The sequence below is a fragment of the Triticum dicoccoides genome, chromosome 6A (assembly GCF_002162155.2).
Source record: "Triticum dicoccoides isolate Atlit2015 ecotype Zavitan chromosome 6A, WEW_v2.0, whole genome shotgun sequence".
NCBI lineage: Eukaryota > Viridiplantae > Streptophyta > Magnoliopsida > Poales > Poaceae > Triticum > Triticum dicoccoides.
In genome coordinates, this window is record NC_041390.1 from 161,388,960 (window position 1) to 161,396,010 (window position 7,051).

A 7,051-nucleotide genomic window follows, 5' to 3' on the forward strand; every position below is an offset into this window, starting at 1 on the left:
TCAAAAATTTCTTTTAGCCAATATGTTTGTCTCAAAATAGACTTTCGTCCCACTTTATATATAAAACAACACCCGAATAAAGTACATGGCCGAATGATACAAGACGGAGGGGCAGCTCCCATACAATGCCGAGTCACACGCGCCACCATGAGGTCTCCGGGACAAGCGTGACGAGCCCAACACCCTAGGTCCAGATCGGGGTATCACCAATGCCGATGAGAAGAGCAAATGCCCGAGCCACCCGCCGATACACCTCTCGCCGCCCACACGACCGAGAGGGTACTCACCACCACCACTACAATGGAGCCCCGGGATGTAGAGGAGCACCGGCGCGCCGCCGCGCTGCGGCGCCCGCCGTCCGCGCTACATCCCGGCAAGGGCACCCCGTCCCGCGCCACAGCGCCCACGCGAGGAAGCAAGAAAGGGCTCATAGCAGCAGGCGACAACCAGGTTTCGCCTGGCCGCACCCCCTGGCGACGGCGAGGGAGGAGCAAGGAGAGACCCTCAGCGGCAGTCATGTTTGTTGGACATGTTTTAAAATAATCTTCTGACCTTCTGACCCTCCCTAACATGTTTTAGCAGCACTCAACTCACGGGTAAAATAATTCCACTGCTCTTATTGGCATCTATGAAAGATGAAAGATAGGTGAACATATAGTTGTGCACGACCGACAACCTTGTGATTGTGAGCGTGCGATAGGGGGACATGCTGTAGTTACACAAGTAGCGTGAAAAAAAAACGAATCCACCAAAATAAAAATATACCAATAAAACTAATAAAATTAAAATAAATTAAGAAACCATTTTTTATGAAAAAATAGTTGTACAAATTTTAATACATGTATGGGGAAACATGTTAGCCAATATGAGTTCATTTTCATTTTTAAATGTTGCTCGTGTATATTAACTAATTAATAGGTCCTGCCAAAAAATAATTAATAGGTAATTAGTCAATAATAATAAATTAGTATTTTATAGGGGCAATAGTTTATTGAGGGGTTGGGAAATAGTTAGGAAAATAGTTAATTTTTCTTTTTACCTGTCCAGCCGCTTGATGCATTAGTTTTTTTTAAGGAAAGCGTGATGCAGCTGAACGTCTGGGCTAGTTAAGATAGACTTTCGGTCAGGAGGTAAGCCTTTCTGGCCCGAGAGTGGACGAACTGCACGCAGCGGCAGCTGCACACAGTTTGTCTCAAAAAATAAAAAAGCTGCACGCAGTTATCCGGCCGGTCGCGCGCGGTGTGGTGATGCGTGCAGTTTGATTAGCAAAAGGAATAAAATAGAGATACAATCCATCGCAAAAAAAAAATAGAGATACAACGCGTGATACATGCAAATACCCTGCAGCACGTCGACCTCGTGGGGTCCGGCCGTGGTACTTATCCGACACAAAAAGTGGGTGTGCTGTGCAAGACGTACAATGTGGGGGCATTGGTTTACTGTTCCGCGGGGCCGGCGATTTGGCCTAAAGCTATGTACGGACTGGACTGGTGGCGACACAGATTGAGAGCATGTGCTTGGTCTCGCACGAGCCCCTTTCCCGTTCTTGCTGGGCGAAGAACAAGCTGAGCCACAATAGCAGCCGGGTTGCTTCCTGTTCCGCCTGGATCTGCTCATGCCGATCCCCGGAGCGACTACGCCGGAGGCGTTGGACTCTGGGTTAGTGAATCCCTTCCTCTTGGTCAAAATCTAGATCTAACGAGCTCGCCCCGGTCGCCGGTGCTGCAGATCAATCTTGGTTGCTAGGGATCGAGTGGTGCACGAGGCGCCGTGCGTTTTGGGCGGGGGCGGCGACGCTGCGCCCGATTCGGCCGCAGGCTCGTCGGATTCGGCCGTCTGACCGGTCTCGCCGGGCGTGGGTCAGTTGGATCAAGGCGTGGCTTGGCCGATGGCGAGTTTTCCGAGGCGTCCTGCAAGACCTTCAGCTCTGGAGGCGGAGATGTGGCGTCCGGGTGCGCGACCCCTGCCGTCATCTCGCACAACTCCGTCCAGTCCAGCGGCCGCAGTGGCGCGGCGGATTCGTGCACGACATTCAGTTCTGGGGTCGTGGTCCTGCCGTCGGCACGAGTCGGCGACGAGACGCCGGCCGCCGTCTCGAGTTGCGCCGTGCAGTCCCTACGTCACAGCGGACCGGCTTCGGCTAACACCACCATCCGCGTTGGCTGGAAGCGCAGGTACATACTAATTTTTCTGTCGCCTGGGGCAAATGTGTATTTTCTTGATCGCATTCATACGAGCTGATGAGAGAAGTTTCATTAGTTTGGTCAAATTGGGGATAAAGACTGGCGCTCAAACATCACTAGCTGAAAAGTTCTTAGTAGTTTTCCTTAAGCCATACCCGGTCGTTCGTTTGCTGAAAATTATCATTGCCACTGCAGTAAAAATAATGGTTTAAGTTCCGTTGACAGAGAAGGATTAAACTGCTAGTACTGGGAACCAGTTGACTTGTATGGTTAAGTTACTTTGTCCAAAATTTTCATTCTCGCCGCTGAACATCCGTTTGTATGTTGGCATTGTTGAGTGTTCAAACAATGCAAGGGGAAAGGATATACTTAGTACAGTCCAATTTGTAGAAGTTTGGTCACTTTTTTTGCATCAGTCTGAATGTGTGATATGGGGGAGAATATAGTCTGAATCAATCCTGGCGGAAAAAGGTCCTAGAAATCGTTTTTGTAATTATGAACCCGTGTTTGGTTGCAGAAGCACGCGTGCCCCGGCATTATGCATCCCACAACCAAAAGTCGCACGGGCCTCCGTCCTGCGTCAGTTCCAAAACTGAATGATGAACAAGAAAACACAACGCAACAGCAGAAAACGGCAACATCTGATGGATGGGTGTTCAAAAAACAGACTTACTCCCTGGTTCAGGCACTTGTAAAAACGGACGCCAGGGTTCCGGTCTGTCCCAGAGACAAACCATCTAGTCCTTGTCCCGGCACACCTCGGGCACAGGATCAATGGCAGCGGGGGACGGGGGTGTCCGAAGACGACGAGCGGAAGATGAGCTCTAGGACATCGCGGCACGGCGGCGTCGACGGAACGCGGCAACTCGAGGTGCTTGTGTGCGTGTTAGAAGGAGAACGGGCAAAACGATTGGTACTGTCCACAGCTGGTGCATGGGCCTTACATACATGCAGCTGGTGAAGTTTTTCCGTTACAGTGTTCATCACAACGGTAATATTGCGTCCTTCATCCTGCGCCCGCACAGTGCTCTGCAGGTGTGCGTCAGTCGCCCTGACAGTGCACGGTACACCGAATACAGCAAATACGCAGCACAGCGCTCGCTTTCGCCGCTCTTATACGCCAAGTAGCACTTGCAGCTGGTCCAAATCGCGACGCAGTACCAGCCGTGGATGCGCTGCGTGCAGCGCTGCACTTCTCTTTCTGGCCCATATCAATGTGCACGCTGGTGGTGCGTAATAAGCACGGCACTCTGCCGTGCCCAGAGGCACGGTAGAGTAGCCGGTTCTGGAGTCGAACGGCAAGGGGTGTGTTTGCCTCTGGCAAGCAGCACATGCTAACCAGGGGGGCTCTGCCGGTTGCAATGGAGCATCGCTGGAGGCCCTCAGAGCCCGGGCGGTGCTGCAACTCAAACGATGTTGCCTAAGCTGCTGGTTGCACTGCCCGTGCTGCATTGCAATAGAGCTTCGCTGGGATGAATCCGCGCTGTATTGAACCTCCTTCGGTGCATTGATACGGTCACAAGCTCTCATGAGTACAGACCTCTGAATAACAAACCCAAAAAGTCACAACTTCCAAACAAATTACAGCTCTTTCCCTTGATATGCCATGCATGACCAAGTTAGACCAGCAGCCAAAATCAATTCAGCAATTATTTAACCAAGCACTGCTCAGTCGAGGACATGGAGATCAGACAGCTTTAGGGCGTGCAGCAGTCCACCAACTTTATCAACATATGAAGGTCTAGCAGAAGCTGCGGCAGAATCCAGATTCCGGAATAAATTGAGGCCCTGTTTGGTTCACAAGTACTAGGATTTTTTTAGTCCCAACTAAGTCCCTAAAAATTCCCTGCCTGTTTGGTTCCTGAGACTTAAGATGGACTAAAAAAACCATATTACAACTATAAGTCCCTACATCCTTGAGATTCTTATTTCATAAGTCCCAAGTGCCCAATTTAAGTCCCTATAAGTCCCTCTGTTTGGTTTAGATGGGACTTAGGGACTTTTTTAAGTCCCTAAACCAATAAGTCCCTGAAAACAAACACCCTCTAATCAGTTCCAACTGCACTAGACATACAGCAGAGCAAAAGTAGTTGTTGTAATAGCCATCAGATAGCAGCAGAAGACTATTTGTTCAACTGATCACAGTTAGACCATCTGAACTATGAATCTCCTCTGGCTGAAAAACAAAATTAAAATACTTGCAAAACAAAAAAGATGTTATATTTTTAAAATCCATTTATTCTTCTGTATTGGTTCATCCTCAGAAGTTGCATAAGCTTCTCATAGTATTGATCAAACAATGTAGGCAATACAGTTCGCAACTCATCATAGGTATGAAGAACAATTTTTTAAAACAACATAAAATACTACTCAAAAAAATGAGACAACAGCCACCAAACATCAGACAAAATGAAGATACCAAAAATGTGAAACATTTATTTGGAGGACTCAGAATATGGGTGGTGATATAGCAGTATGGTCAGCAAGGCAAACGAATGCCAGTTACGACGAACGAGACCAAATATCAATCTTCACCGTCCTCAACAAAAACCAAACAATTTCATTCATTGTATCTAAAACCAGGTTATAAACTGCAAAATTAATGAGCAAATTGTGCATCTAATGGTAGTTTGTACAGCTGAAATTCATGGTTTTGCTAACATTCATTCATATCTCCCGCTGCTCTCTGCACAGCTACCTTATTCGTATATTCTACACAGAAGCATAAAGCAGACACCAAAAAAGAATATTAAATTGGGGAAATCAACATGGCTCAGACATCCAAGGAAGGAATTAGCAGCATTAGCTCTCAAGCCTGGTAGGGCGAAAGCTCTTAGACGGCAACTGCGAATGTTTTCAGAAACAAGCCTAAATTTTATCATCATCGCCAATGATTTACCCAAATTTCAAATCACCAACAGCAACTAGTACTATATTATGGTTATGCAATCAAAATGTGTAATCACAAAAAACGGCTCTGTGTACCAACTGATTCACAGCCACAGGTTCCTATCAAATGTGAAACGTCCAAGAACTCCCTCTCGGCACAATGTAGCATCTCCGGTCAAGGCTGTAGCTACCGGAGACGTGGCATCGGGCCCAATCAAAAACACCAAAACGATCTAGGTTAAGAGAAAGAATAGAAGGCGCTGCATAAGTCCCTCAGAGACCCGTTTAAAATCACGCACACAGCTGAATCAAGCTGGTGCAAATGGGTATTTCCATCCCAGACCAAACCACAGAGGTTATGATAAAGAGGACGGACACTTGCAGCGGCGGAGAAGCAGCTGCTGTTTACAGTGTCATACGGCACTTCCTATGGTCGAGAGCTCTTCACCGAGACGAGATGAATTCAAGAAACGAACGAACATACGAGGCAAGAACCATGTTAAAAGGGCGATGCTCACTGGAATGAGAAGTCGTTTTTGGTTTGAAAGCTCACGGCGACATATGCCACCACTGCCGAAAAACCTATATGAATCATCATCGCGTCGCATCTCAGGAAAACCAAGAAGAAAAGAGAAAGTGAGAACGGAAACATCGGAATAAAAAAGCCTCCATCGTGTGTAAGAGCATGATTCGATCAGCGGCGGATGAATCCGCCACACCGACATTTTGAGATGAACCATCACGACCCAACCTACTTCGATAAACGAAAAGAAATCACCAGAGAAGACAAGGGATCGGCAATCGAATTGGAGGGAAAGCTTCAGCGTGTGTAACAACATGAATCGATCAACGGCGGACGAATCCGCCTCACCGAAATCCGCTAAGATCCTCTCGGACCTGAATCATCACAAGCAATCCCCAATCATACACCAAGAAAATACGAAGATGGATAAAGGGAGGTACCATGGATGAAGGTTGGAAAGAAGTCGAGGCAGATTGCGGCTAGGGTTTCAGGGCTGGGATTTGAGGTTTGCTCTCGGTCTGACCAGCATATATAGGGGCAAAAATAGATCTAGGTCTCCCTTCGAGGCCGTGCAAGACGAAGAGAGATCTTCGCGCGTGGGCTGGGGTTGGGTTACGGGAGAGTCGACCGATTTAGAGTTCAATACGGCCCGTGGGTGGTTAGGGTGTGTGTTCGGTTTGGAGATGGACTTGAGCTAATTATGGATAACTAGTATAACGCCCGTGCGTTGCCACGGGCTCTTCAAAATTTATAATCAGTATCTTTCATTTATCATCCCCTCATATTGGGTGATTATGGGGTGCTCTAATTAGAAACACAACAATCAAATATTAGGAAATTTCACCGAACGAACAACAACGAATAATACGATATCTATCAAACGAATAAAATGAGGTCATATTTTTGGTCTGTCATGCACTTCTGTTGAAAAGTGCTTATCCCTTTTAGAATCAACCCACTGTTTGCTCGCACGCAAAAAAAATACATCTCTAAAGTGGGGAACCGATCGGTGCCAAAAAGAACTCAAACTCTTATCCAATCTCGACTTCGTGCTCTTCCACTTCCATTGATAAAGATGGGACGTCAAGGGTTTCATCATGATGACCTCGAGCAGCCGCCGACATCCCTCCCCACATCTACCCCCACCCCCTGCTGCCGCTTGCACTCTCCTTGCTCCTCGAGGGAGCTAGGGACACAATGTTCTCTAGGATGGGCATGACCAGATCCACGAGGAGGCCACATTCTTCCATGGGAACCCAACCAAGCACACCACCCTCCGCAACCATCCAATCCCAGCCTAACAAAGTCAAGACCTGCCATCGATCCACAAATCAGGCTCGCCGCATCCAGGTTCACTGCAAGTCTGCGACGAGTCTGTAGTCGACATCTTGACTTTGGCTATCCCCATGGAAGAATCATCGGATCCTGCTTACTTTTACCATCACTTCGTCTCTTC

The 7,051-nt window shown here is 47.8% G+C and overlaps 2 long non-coding RNA genes and 7 other non-coding genes across 9 annotated transcripts; 1 reads left to right on the forward strand and 8 right to left on the reverse strand.

The window, feature by feature from the left end:
* Positions 1–1,441: 1,441 nt before the first annotated feature.
* LOC119316410 lies at positions 1,442–3,292 on the forward strand. The gene is made up of 2 exons (XR_005152978.1): positions 1,442–2,174; positions 2,701–3,292. It is a non-coding gene; the product is annotated as an uncharacterized LOC119316410 (long non-coding RNA).
* Positions 3,293–3,709: 417 nt separating this feature from the next.
* LOC119316411 lies at positions 3,710–6,253 on the reverse strand. Its single transcript, XR_005152979.1, has 2 exons — positions 6,036–6,253; positions 3,710–4,211 (listed from the first exon to the last, which is right to left on the reverse strand). It is a non-coding gene; the product is annotated as an uncharacterized LOC119316411 (long non-coding RNA).
* LOC119319749 lies at positions 4,438–4,520 on the reverse strand. The gene has a single exon (XR_005154612.1). It is a non-coding gene; the product is annotated as a small nucleolar RNA SNORD34 (small nucleolar RNA).
* Positions 4,628–4,723, reverse strand: LOC119319820. Its single transcript, XR_005154645.1, has one exon. It is a non-coding gene; the product is annotated as a small nucleolar RNA Z43 (small nucleolar RNA).
* Positions 4,953–5,073, reverse strand: LOC119319692. The gene has a single exon (XR_005154569.1). It is a non-coding gene; the product is annotated as a small nucleolar RNA SNORD14 (small nucleolar RNA).
* Positions 5,138–5,283, reverse strand: LOC119319849. The gene has a single exon (XR_005154670.1). It is a non-coding gene; the product is annotated as a small nucleolar RNA snoR2/U65 (small nucleolar RNA).
* On the reverse strand, positions 5,341–5,526 carry LOC119319825. Its single transcript, XR_005154649.1, has one exon. It is a non-coding gene; the product is annotated as a small nucleolar RNA Z112 (small nucleolar RNA).
* On the reverse strand, positions 5,582–5,676 carry LOC119319835. Its single transcript, XR_005154658.1, has one exon. It is a non-coding gene; the product is annotated as a small nucleolar RNA Z152/R70/R12 (small nucleolar RNA).
* LOC119319834 lies at positions 5,888–5,987 on the reverse strand. Its single transcript, XR_005154657.1, has one exon. It is a non-coding gene; the product is annotated as a small nucleolar RNA R11/Z151 (small nucleolar RNA).
* Positions 6,254–7,051: the final 798 nt, after the last annotated feature.